The sequence below is a fragment of the Beta vulgaris genome, chromosome 6 (assembly GCF_026745355.1).
Source record: "Beta vulgaris subsp. vulgaris cultivar EL10 chromosome 6, EL10.2, whole genome shotgun sequence".
Lineage (NCBI taxonomy): Eukaryota > Viridiplantae > Streptophyta > Magnoliopsida > Caryophyllales > Amaranthaceae > Beta > Beta vulgaris.
Genome location: NC_079207.1, coordinates 18,321,871 through 18,335,530, shown reverse-complemented (window position 1 = coordinate 18,335,530; position 13,660 = coordinate 18,321,871). Strand labels below are relative to the sequence as shown.

The following is a 13,660-nucleotide window of genomic DNA, read 5'->3' as shown; positions in this document are numbered from 1 at the left end:
CCTAATAGCTGTCGTTTTGGGTATCTTTTTCAAAAAAATGGTTGAAGTATTGGACTTATTTGACTGTGGAGGGATGATAGGTAGAAGGATAGGTGGCGCATTTGAGAAAATGTTATTTGAGATATCACACATGGTTCTGATTGACCAACAGTTTGTCTTGTATTGGTTTTATTATTCCTCCAAGGTTGAAGTTTCTTTGGTTTTTTGCTCAAAGCCTTTTTTAGTTTAGGGTGTTTGTAACAGCCCGTATTTTTAAGCTTGTTTTAAATTAAGTAATTGTGTTTATTAATTTAACTAAGCTTTATATCAAACAGAGATTACTACGAATTTTTATTGGAAATCCAATTATGATGGTGTGGATTTTATCAAACATTGTTGTATTTAGTAAATGATTTTAAGTTTAAAAAGAAAAAAAAAATAAAAATAAAAAGAAAACCCATTTGTATTTCGTGGCTTAATAAGGAGTAGCCACAACTTTCAATTGTTGTCAACTTCTCAAACATTCTTTGACAAATAAAAACCCTTAGCTTCCTTCTTCACTCAAAACCCCAAAAAAACCCCAATTCTCTCTCTCTTTCTCTCGCGGGTCCTGCCGATACCCCCACCGACGAATGACGGCGGGACTTATTGTCGTCGTCGCGCCGCCGCTGCTGTTGTTCTAGCGGTGCTGCCGCAGTTGTTGTTGTTGGTTCTTTAAGTCAAATTTTCTCTCTCCTCTGCTTCGTTTTTTTTTTCTGGTGCTGGTGCTGCTGCCACAGTTCCGTGGTCTGCTGCCGCGCTGGACGATGTTGTCTGGGTTTGTGCCGCCGTGGTTGCTGGTGGTGTTGTACAAATCAATTGGTTTTTCTCCTTGAATCATTACATTAGTGTGGTGAGCTTTTGTTTCATTTGTTCCTTTTCAATATATTTCTTTGATTCATAAAACCCCAAATTGAAATGATGCAGTATGTTAAGTTGATGAGATTATCCAAGAATCAGTTGGGAAACTTTGATAATGACTTTGTAAATCAGTTTTGTTATGGTTGCATTTCCAAACTAAAGTCTTTAATAGCAAGTTTTAAAGTTTAAATCTTTGTTTGATAACATGATTCTGCAACATTCAAAATCCCTTAGCTTCTAAACTTGTGGAATATAAACTGAATTTTATGTCTTCTTCTTCACCTTTGATTTCAAGAAACGAATTTAGTTATACACTTGTTGGGTTGCTTTTCATATTATTCCAAACCCAAATAAAAGAATCTGTTTTGTGTAGTTTATAAGTGATTATTTCTGGATTTGGAAATAAAATTCTGATTATAAGTTGTATAATATGCTTATTAAAGGCTCTCACTATGAAAAGAATATGTATTCTTAGATCATTTGTAATAGTGGGAGGATAATTAGAAGAGTTTTATTCTAAGTATTACATATATGGGTGTTATATGCGAATGAGGAATTAGTTACCTATTATATTATAGTTGGTTTATTGGATTACTAAGGTGAATATAATGCTGAGAAAATAGTCAAAATGGTTAAGGATAGCTATAAAGTGTGAATTAGTGGATGAACTTGAAGTTCGTTTGGAAATTTATTGACTTTTGTTTATGAAGCGAATTGGGCTATGGTGGAATTCAGATATCATATGGGTGAGCAATGTTAAGAACTCTTGGAGATTGATCATAGAATTGGAGATGTTGAGCTCTTGAAGAGTTATATGGAATTGAGCATTATTGGAGAATAAAGGAGGTACACACATGTCCTTCCACTTTCCAAATATATTATTGATATTTCGATTGATCATATAAACTATATAAGTTGATCTTGATATGTTTTCATAAGTTAAACTTATGTTGTATTAAAAATGTGATTTGTGTACTATATGGTTTCTGAAATACATGTTTGTGAGTTTTAAGACAAAGGTAGAACTAAATCGCAGGTTAAGTTCTATTGGCTATAAGTTATGTTTTATGTTTTATGTTTTCACTAAAGTAGGCGTATGAGTTATTTCAAGCACATGTAAGTTATAAATGGATTTGATTTTAGAGTGAGATATCAAGTATAATCGATATATCTATTAGACCAGTTATGAATTTAGATTATGTATGTAAATTATAGATAGATATTTGTGATGCGACTCATTATGATTATAATATAAGTTTTCAAAGGAAGGAGTTTTTCCGATATAAATTTTGAGGATTTTATCCTTCGGCTTTGGGGAATAAGAGTTTCTAAGTTCATAAACTAAATATCGTGTTATGTGTGTGCAAGGGGAAGAAGTCTAGATTATAATTGAACTATAGTATTTAGAAGCACCTTTAGATATCCTCTTGAAGAAACTTTGGTTATACAATACTATTGAAGCCAGCAATATATCAATTGGAATATTAGATTTAGAATGTATCTGTAAAGTTATAAGTAAGCTTTATGAATGTGTTTTGGGAACGAAGAGAACTTCAGACTAATAGATATATCACATTATTCAGAGGTAATCTTTGGAGAATTCCGAATCCTTGGAATTGGGTTTGTAAAGATAGAAAATATATGTTGGAGATGTTTGTGAGTTGATGGATTGCTAAATAGGATTAAATGGGAAGGTTATCCTTCGTAAAGAGCATTTGTGTATTGGATATAAGGTTTATATAAAATAGAAACTCTAATTTGGAGATATGATCTTTTGGTAAACAATGTTTTGTTTTGGAGAATCTTTTATGGGATTGAAGCATAGTTTCTTTAAAGCCCGTGTTTGAAAGGATTTAGCCAAGAATTTTATAAAAGGCTGATTTATACCAAGTTAATAGAAACTCAGTTATATTATGCAAGCAATTTAATTTGGGTGTATCTAATACCCGAAAGTGATTCTATTATGACAATTTGAGATTTATGAATCTGAATTTTCGAAAATATGAATTTATGATTCTGTTTTATGAGGGGAAGAAGCTGCTAAAGCAGTGACGAACAACATTTGTGGAGCAGGTTTGCTCATTATGCGTTAGAGCTGGTATTGCTCTGGAGCGGGTATTGCTCCGTTATGTGGGGTCATGACCTAAAAGTCTTGCAAGCAGTACAAAATGGAAGACAACTCTATTCGTGTTCTCTTTCCCAGTATAATATGATTTCTGAAAGAAAATAGAATATGTATTTGAGTATTCGAGTGGTTTGTGGAAAGTTATTTCAAACTTTAATTTCTGAAATAATGTTTTACTCACCCAAGTTTTAGAGTTCATGCGCCAATTTTGAAAATAATTATCAAGGAACTTGTTAAGGAATTTATGCAGGAGTTAACTATGATATACATATGAATTAAAGGTTTTTTTGATCATATGGATTGAATGTCTTTGTGTATGATCCACAGAAGTGGGAGAGAATTATTGACGTAAGGTATGTTAGAGTTGAATTCGAAGGATCGTATTAGTTCTATGGAAGTGCGGGGTGTTACAGGCATTATTATGTTGTGGGTCCTGACCCATAGGTCCAGGATCGTGTAAAAAGGTTTTGTTTCCGCTGCAAGTAAATAGTTAATTCAAGGTCATTAGGTGTCAATTGAGTTTTATGAATGTTAAGTATGATTAGCTAGCAGCTCGGAAGTGCGGGCTGTTACAGTGTTCATCCAAGTAATTTTGGATATCTTCCCAAGTTTCATCAGTGGCATGGTTTATCCTGTCCATATCATCATTGTTCACAATAGGCAAGGGATTAGAGGAAGGAATTGGATCAGGGGAAGGAATTGGATTACTATGATCAGTGTTTGTTGCCCCGAAAGACATTCTTACCCTTTCCTAACCCCTTATCAAACTTCAATTTCCTAGCAGCTTGAACACAATCACTTAGCTTATCTAGGTAATCAACATATATATATATATATATATATATATATATATATATATATATATATATCACTTTACTTTTACTAAATCTCTGCAACATTGTCATCAAATCATTATCATTATGAATTTTGACTCCGTCTTGCTTATAATAGTAGTGAAAGGTAGGAAATTCAGGCATCTTATAGTTTTTGTTCCTAAACTCATCCTCATAGTCATTTATTAGGTCAATCCACATCACTTTTTCAATGTCGTCAATCATCAAATCAACAGTGTTACCCATACAACTGAATTTCAACATAATTTCATCCATTCTGCAAAACATAATAGCAACATTAGCAAATAGCATATTTATTTTAATTGCACCAGAAATTAGTTTTATTTTTTTTTACAAGTGTATTGTAGCATACTTCTATCATATTATTATATCTTAATATACAAAGTGTACAATAGCATGGAAGATACCATAAGTATGTTTAAGGCATATTATGATAGTTTCATAGATTCCTCCATACACACATAAAAATGATGGTTTTATCTCATCAAAATGTCCAAGTATCAAATCATACAATCTGATTCATTCAGAATCAGTAAAGTAAATTAAGGAAAAACTAGTTGTACATGACAGAGCATCTCCTGTAGCTCTTGGGAGAAATAGAAAAAGAACACTACATGGGTAAACAAAGGAAGAAGGAAGTATCCAAGATGAAATTATTATAAAAGTATTTTTTATTAGCAGCATGCACAATCATCCAGCATTCATGACAATTCAAAATATAAAACCAAAAGCATAAAGATTGTAATTTTAGGCATAAAAAGCCGCTGATATCAAGATTAGTGGTATTTATTGATGTTGATGAGTATAATGTAAAACACAATGTACACCTTTGCTATGTAGCACGAAAACGGAAAAATATCAACAGGGGAACCCAATGTTGCATCGAAAGATAACAGAAAACTCAATTGAACTTCAAGGAAGATCAACGAAAATCACTAACACAAAATGCTTTTAATCCTTTAGCTCTCAAAAGAGATCATTCATGAAATCTATACATCTATACATATATATTAAAAGGCGTGCGTGACAATGTATACACGCCACATGGTACCTCCACGCAATGTATACACGCCACGTGGCACATCTATTACTCCACTAGAATTGTTCAATGTGTACACAAGTGATAAGGTCATGTCAATAACAAAAGTAAAATTAGCTTGCAACAAGATTTGAACCCATGACCTCTTTCAATTATATATGATACAATTACCATCTCAACCAATTTTTAATCATGTTTTAAGTGTTCACATTATTATATTTATACCTTTTAAATGTTGAGTTTTCCTTAATATATTTTAATGGAAATGGGAAAAAATGCATATCAAATTTGTAAAACAGTACCAACCCGGAGCAACGCCCGGGGCCAAATACTAGTTACAACTTCAAAACATGGCGCAAAACGTTGAAAAAGTAGTAGCGAATTTACGACAACAAAGAATTTCATATTGATATAGTAGCAGGCAGCGAGTTTACCTCAATTGGAACCTCGAATTGATAATAATGCTATAGAGTTTGCATCGAAAAAAAGGAGAGAACAGAGGGATCACAGCAGCCGGAGAAAGTTGAAGAAATTAGGATGATAAAAAAAACACAAGGGATAAAAGGGTTTTGGGTTAGGAATTAGGATAATTAACTTAAGGGTAGATTAGTAAATCACTTTTGATTGGCTGGTTAACTAGGTTTTAAGTGGATTAGGGTTACTATGTATAATTGTTTAAAGTATGATGTCACTTTGTATAATTTTTTTTTTTTGCTTGTCACCAAATAGAAAAACTCAAAGTAGGAGGCTACCATGTAGAATTTCCCATAAAAAAAAATCAATATGTATATTAATCTACCAAAAATTAATATTTTTGGTTTACTCTCTCATGGTCAGAACAACCCTTCTTTCTCTCTCTCTCTCTCATTTTCTTTCTCTCTCCTAATTGCTCTTCGCGTTTAAAATGCAAAATTCCACAAGTCCTCTTCCTTATTCCTTCTTTTTCACTATTTTACCAATCATCTTTTTACTGGTTCTGCCACAGTGTTTTTTTTTGTTAACAAACGAACATAACATTAATTAAGTCGCACCGAATAGAAAGTTATTACAATCTGAGATGTACTCATTCTTGCAACAAGGGTTGGGGTCCCGCCATAATGTTTGACATTGTTCTTGTCACCTTTTGCCAATTGGATGCTCCAAGTTTCTATCGTTGTTGTTCAGAAGGTCAATCAATGAAACAACCCACTACAAATTTCAATGTTTGAATAAAATAGAAGTAGAAAAAAAAAGTATGTGCAATTGTGCATGTGTGGCTTCAATTGTGAATGAGTGGGGAAAATGTGACTCATCTCAAAAGCAATACTTCCTCCATTCTGTTTTAAATGAAACACTAGTTGTTGCTCTGGGCGAATTCCCGGGTCATTGCGTGTAATTCGTCTATTTTTTAGATGAAATTAATCATAATTGAATTGCATTCCCCTATATCATCGTATTACATCTCGATGACACTTGACGACCTCCAATAATGATTCATAACTTTAAATTAGTATTGACTATCGGGTTTATAATAAATTTATTATGGTATCATTCACTTTTCGCAAAATGGGTTACCCTTTTAAGTCAAAATGAATCATTTTTGTAAACAAAGAATAGTTGTTTACCTTAAATGAGTCACTTGTATATAAGTAAAAGTGATCCATTTAGGACAAAAAGTTACTCAAGTCTAAAGGGTAACTTTTTATATTAAATAGATCACTCCTATATAAGTTTATAAGTATTTATATATTTAAGACAAATAGTTAGCCGCACGCACAAACTTATATCATACAATGGATCGACCCTTCGAATTAGTTGATTCGACACAACAAAGTTTCTAATATCATTTTTCAAGTCATAAAGACACGTCTCATTTCCGTTCCTACTTATAATTCATTGAAATTAACTACAATATATTTTTCTCAAGTTTCTTCTTCATATAGGTAATATTGTATTTTTTTATTTTGTAAAAGGCTAAGCATAAAGGTTTGTTGGGTCCATTAGAGATTTTTATAATGAACCAAAGTTGTATTTTATTATCACTATTATGGTAAATAAAAAACTTAAAGTATAAATACACATTTTATGTAGTGTTATTCTCCACCAAATTCATCATTTTTTTCCTCCATATATACATCCATTTCATCACCTTGCAATCAGCCCCATTAGACTGAAAATTTTGCTTTGCAAGTTGTATTGGCTAGATAGAGAAATTATTATGGCCAAACCCAAACTAATTGCATACTCTTCGGGCCTGTTCTCTTCGGCATTGATGTAGGCAGATTGGCGGAAAAGTTTGAAAAGGATTTGCGACAAAAAGCCTAAACTGTTTTGCGGAAAATGGGCCGACGGAGTCCGATTGACTATTGTGATACCTTTTCGGAAGCGGAACGGCCCAACGTATAGGCTTTTTAGGCCATCCGGACCCGTTTAAGGCTCAAAATCAGCTTTTTAATTATTTCCGAATTTAATTATTTCCTTAATTTCGTTTTAGGGTTTTGTTTAACGTATTTAAACATTATTAGGTCAATGTTTGGAGGACTTTTAATAATATCACAGAGTTTATACTCTTTTCTGGTGGATTCCGGAGTTTTATAGATTTATCGCTTGTAAATCTGTGTGTTCTTGATTCGAGAATTGCGCTTGCTTTTCTCCATTGATTCCGACTGCGTCAGGCATAAAACCGCTGAACTGAACTGAACTGAACTGAATTGAATTAAATTGAATTAAACTGATTTGAATTAAATTGAATATAATAAATATATAAATAATATTTAAACAATAATAATATGAATATTGAATAGTAATTATAATGATAAGTAATAATAATGAAGAATAATAATAATATTTTGGATATTTTTAAATGATAGTTATGAATAAATAATATTAATAATCATAAATTAATAATAATAATAATAATTTATGATAATAATAATAATTAATAATTATTATTTTATATTATTTTTATTAATATATTAATACTTGGTGATGATTGTATAATAAAAATAATATATAAGAAGTAATTAATATTACTATTTTAATAATTAGATTTAATAATATAATAATATTTTGTAATAAAAATAATGATTGGGTCGAACCGCGCAAAATTGCATCATAAACCGTTTTGACGTGATTTGATTGGTTTATGAGCTAAATAACGTGGGTTTATTTGTCTTTTGACCTAAACCATGTTCCTTCTAATAATAATAGTAATAATAATGAGTAAAGCTATAATAAATAAGATAATATATAGAAATAATAATAATAATAATAATACTTAATAATAATGATATAAAAATAATAATAATAATAATAAGAGTAATTAGTAAGATAAATTAGACCAATATAATAATAATATTTAATAAAATGGATATAAAATAATGGAGCTGAATTGAATTGAACTGAACTAAACTGAGCTGAGCTGAACTGAACTGAACTAAAAATAAGCTGGGGAGAACAGGTCTTTACTTGAACATAGCCTACTACTATTCTTATGTGTTTAATGGTTGACTATGGATGCAAATATCAAATTCACTAAGCTAGGAAAACTCCAAATGCTTCAAGCAACTGCGAAAACTGAAATAGGTATTTATTGACATGGTCCAATACAATATATATATTAGTTTTTTTTAAATCATACACAACTGTAATATTCAACCCATTTTTTTTGTAGGTGTATTAGCAATAGTTATATATTTAGGTGTCTTGGGATTCGATACTACTCAAAACATCAACAATCAACATATTATCATTATAGATAAAAGGGAAATTTATAGTTATTTTTGTCATCATCTATCTAGCTGGTGTAAAATTACAAAATTATATTATAATATACTTTATATGTACAAATTCTACCTTTTATATGTTGACCAAAATATCATATATCCTTTTGGTTCTAATTTATTTCTTTTCTTAATATGATTAGTTGTACTGCAACTAAATTGCGCTTCTTGAGCAATTTCATTCATGGATTTGTACAAAACAATCGTTGGGATATTGTCTCAAAACACATTACACTTTTCGCAAGTGGTTTGATCATTACCAATGAATTTAATGGTAAACGTTTTAATCCACACTTTTATTTTAAAGACATATATGATCTATGTGGGTTATATTTTTCTAATTGAACAATATATGATGATTTTGTAAGTCTGTTTTTACAATCACAAAGTACTACAATAATAGTGGTCAACCCAGAATTAAGCGTGCATACACATTATGAAAATGGTGAGACATTTATTATAAAAAAAAATTAATTACCCACAATTATGTATTAACCCAAAATACGTATTTGTAATGTTGTCAACTTAATAGGTTCATCAATAATGAACAATTTGTTCAACAAAAGGTTCGAAGGATACACATTAGTTCCCTTCCATTAAGTAGATTGTTTTTTATATCAAATGCAAAACGATTGATGATACATGAATTTTTAGAGTACAAAAGGGTATGGCATCTTCATGCTAACCTTTGGAAAAAATTGCATTTGATTTTTTAATGTTTAGGACGGTTGTTTATTTTTATTTTGTATTGATTGAAAAAAAAAAACTATTGTAAAATTATTCAGAGACTTTACAACATCAATGTTGATCAATTCAAATGGAATGATTCATGTTTCTTCTATAACAATAGAGTACATTTTATTGGAAAGTGTGTGTTATATGTGTCACAATAGAAATCTACACCAAATAAATTGTATATTTATTTAACCTTCTAAATCTTTTCATCTAAATGCATTGTAATAATGTGACTATACTTTTTTCGTTGCTTTGGTCATATAGGCTATCCATAACTATTCAAATAAAAGACATGAGTGGAACAATGAATGTTACATTGCGTGTAACGCCCCGACTTCTAAGCATCACTATTAGGTTAATTAATTACAAAGATTAGCAGCGGAAGACCTTTCTAGCTTAGTCGGTGCGTCACTGCCGTACTTTCCACACAGGAAAGTACAAGGCAACATTCTTTCACATCACTAAACTTCTATAATAGTGGTAGTAATTCTGGAAATATATATAGATAGCTTAAGTATAGCTAATGTTACGTAATCTAGTGATCATAAACTTGGATTACATAACCGTCATAGTCGCATGAATTAACGTAATTTAATCCTCACTGCTACGTCATCCATCTTCATATGCATACCTAAAACAGAAAAACAAAACGTATGAGCCGAGGCTCAGTAACATACTACTCTAACATCGTAAATTCATTTCAATTCATTTATTTGCAAACAGGGAGAAGAGAATATAGTAAAATCATTTTGTAAACATAAACTTCGAATCAGGAATTTAAAAGTCATTTCTGTTCATATTATCTTCATTATCACATTTCATTATCAGAAAACTTTCTTTGGTTACTTGGCAAGTACAGAGAACGCATAGCCACCGAGGATATTTATCCCCCATCAGAAGGTGACATATAACATCATAGATCATAACAGAAGGCAAAGCCACCGAGGATATTCATCCCCCATCAGAAGGTGACATATAAACATCATAGATCATAACAGAAGGCAAAGCCACCGAGGATATTATCTCCCCCATCAGAAGGTGGCATATAATCCAGACATCGATAACAGAAGGCAAAGCCACCGAGGATATTCATCCCCCATCAGAAGGTGGCATATAATGCCATAATGCGGTGCCACCGAGGACGTTGTCCCCCATCAGAAGGTGGCGTTGCGCCAGATAACAGAATGACACGTGCACGGCCCAGGCTAGTACTGCCATTCACATCTTTCACTTTCATTTATCATGTTTGTTTCTTTTGAGTATTTTCAGAAATCATAATAAAGTCATTTCATAACATCATCAAATCATACGAGCAAACATTTCATATCCCGCACACCATATAAAACATAGCATAAACATTATATAAATCACCATAAAAATAGTTGGAAGGGAGTGCGGGTGTTAGCAGTAGACGTTCCTGGATCCTGCTTGACAACCTTGATCGTAGGAGAAGGCTTGTAATATCTCTTCCTTTTAATCTAATATCAGTTCAGGAATAATAAAGCTTATTAATATTTTATTCGAAATTCTGAGTTTACTGATCCATTTCCATCACGTCTCTATTCTAGGAGTATTTAGGAGTTTTATATTAACGTCCTTGGTGGTTGATAAAAGGTCGTAGGCGCCCTTTCCACTTAACAACTTAGCGTCTAAGCTATAATTCACGACTTCTGAATATGAACGCCTTATTATAACCTTTTCATATTTTATGAATTCAAAACGTTATAGTTTTGTTATCCTTTAATTCAAAACTTCATTCTATTAATCGTAGGGTCCTTTAAACAATTATTCGTCATTTTATAAATTTAAAACAGTGGTCATTAATCTTATGGTTCATAATTATACTCACTGACTTGTAATTATAAAAACTCGTAATAGAACTCACTTCGTTTGTAGTTTAATTAGTATATAATTATCTGCTACCTTAACATATACAAATTTGACGAGTAAATTATACTTATTTACTATTACTCTTTAGTTGATATATTACAATTAGGTTATCACATACTACATCATCACTTAATCATTTATTAGTCATAAGACCCCTTTAAACATATTCGTTATTTAATCGATACAATAGCCATCAATACCATGATTTATAAATCCAGCTTAATTAATAACTTGTAACTATAGACCTCGTAATATAACTATTCCATTCTTTAAATCTAAACTATATTCCGAAGTGTCTGCAAATTTATTCTAAATTTAACAAGCAAACTATACTTAATTATTACTCTTTAGTTGATATATTAGAGTTATATGAAATATAATATTAAGATTATCGCATAGTATATCGTTATTTATTCGTTTATTAGTCACAATCTAGTATCGTAATAAAAAGGTTGCAAGGATTATATATATAGTGAGTTTTATATATTAGTTACTAGTTAAAGAAATCATCAAGATTAATCCAAGTAATTATTAAGCCACCTTACTTAATCAATTTTATTTTCTGATTTATTAGTCAGCCCATATTTAGCCCAACAGTATAACACATGGATACATATATATTTGGGCTTAAACTAAACTAATTAAAACAAGAAAATTAGTTAAAGAGGTGTTTTATACCTCTGCTCCAACTGAGCAGACCCGACAAGAGAGCAGGGGAGGATGGACGAGGCTCCGGCGACCGAACAGCGAGGCGTGGCGAGACAGAAGATGAGGTGGCGGCACGACGAGATGGCGCGCGGTGGTGCTGGGCGGTGCGCAGCAGACCAAGCAGAAGAGAGAGAGGAGCTGAGCGACGGAGAAGTGCGGGCTGGGTAGGCGACGGCGGTGGGTTACGACAGGAGGTCGTCGTCGGAGGGTGGTGGTGCTGTGGTGGCTGAACAGAAAACAGAGGGGTGAGGGAGAGTTGCGAGAAACAGAGGGGTGAGGGAGAGTTGCGAGAAACAGAGGAGAGAGAGAGAGGAAGGAGTTGTGCGAAAACAGGGGAGTTTATGGGGTGGTTTTGGAGGCGTTTTCCGGCGATAATCTCAGGAGGATTGAGTGTATTTGTTAGTGATGGTGGTGCGGTTTGAGGGAAGTAAACATGGCTATTTATAGCCATGGTTGTGCTCCAATTGTGCCCAGATTGAGTTGATGAAATCGAATTACAAAAATGGGTTATTGGGTGATTTTGGTTGAGAAATGAATTTTATATGAATATGAGTTTGATTGAGCAAGAATAATCCATTTTAGAGATAGAATTCATGGGTGGGTTTTTATTTTTTTATGAAAACAACCAGATTTTAGAGCAAGAATAATATGGGTGGTTTGAGTAACAACCGAGATGGAGCAAGGGAGAAGGAAGGAAACTTACTGTTTCCATATTCTTCTTCATTTTTATTTTTATTTTATTTTTTCTTTTATTTTATTTTCTTTTCTTTAAATCTTTATTTCTTTTTCCTTTTTATTTTTCCTTCCTTTTCTTTTCTCTTTTTCTTTTCCTTTTCATGTCATCAATTTGTTTAGTAATTAATTTGTTGTTTATTTGTTTTCTTACTTTAACTAATGAAATCATCTAACATAACTTATTATTAAAGAAAAATTTTAGCCACTAATTATTATTATCTAATTTAGGCAAGTTTAAAATTTTCGGGATATTACATTGCGTGACAACCAAATTCCATATATTACATACATCAAAGTATCACTTACGAAATGAACTTAATGAGGTATGTATTTATCTATAAGAAGTGTATGTAGTTGTATTCATATATGTTATATTGTTTAGGCATATGATTCATTGTCACTAACATATTTTGGGGTTTAGCAGTTAAGGTCAACTACAAGAACATTTTACACACTAAACTTTGCTCACATATAGAAGATGCTTATATTCTTTTTACTAAGATAGACATTCTATAATTCACTTTATCCTTATTTGATGTCATTGACTTGACATGTGTGGATTGGGCTGAAGAGTGTGCTTATCTCTTTAAGTATTATATCTTAATTTGATACTTTCTTTTTCAGAAAAAGATATATATATATATAAGACGCATGGAGGAGAAACAAAAGATGTTGGCATTACTATAAGACGTTTGATGGGATATTGAATTTCATTGTCTTACACATTCTTCATGTATGAAAATAATAAGAGTGTACTTTGACTTAGAAGACGATTAATATAATTTCTTAATTTCTTGCAAGTTTAGAGGTGTTTTACTATGAAAGTTTATGAGTAAAGTCAATTTGTTATCTGATTTGTATTATTATTTTCAAATTTGATTTAATGATATGCACTAATTTATGATCACAATATATATTTATAGTCAATCATATA

The 13,660-nt window shown here is 31.7% G+C and overlaps 1 long non-coding RNA gene across 4 annotated transcripts; it reads left to right on the top strand.

Annotated features, from left to right (window-relative positions):
• The first annotated feature begins 334 nt into the window (after positions 1 to 334).
• LOC125498171 (uncharacterized) lies at positions 335 to 13,609 on the top strand. Of its 4 annotated transcripts, none has more exons than XR_007274937.2 (3): positions 390 to 871; positions 1,615 to 1,725; positions 7,155 to 7,442. It is a non-coding gene; the product is annotated as an uncharacterized LOC125498171 (long non-coding RNA). The 4 variants fall into 4 exon arrangements; XR_007274936.2 differs by lacking the exon at positions 7,155 to 7,442 and adding an exon at positions 2,953 to 4,231; XR_007274935.2 differs by lacking the exon at positions 7,155 to 7,442 and adding an exon at positions 13,351 to 13,609 and having other exon boundaries at positions 391 to 871.
• Positions 13,610 to 13,660: the final 51 nt, after the last annotated feature.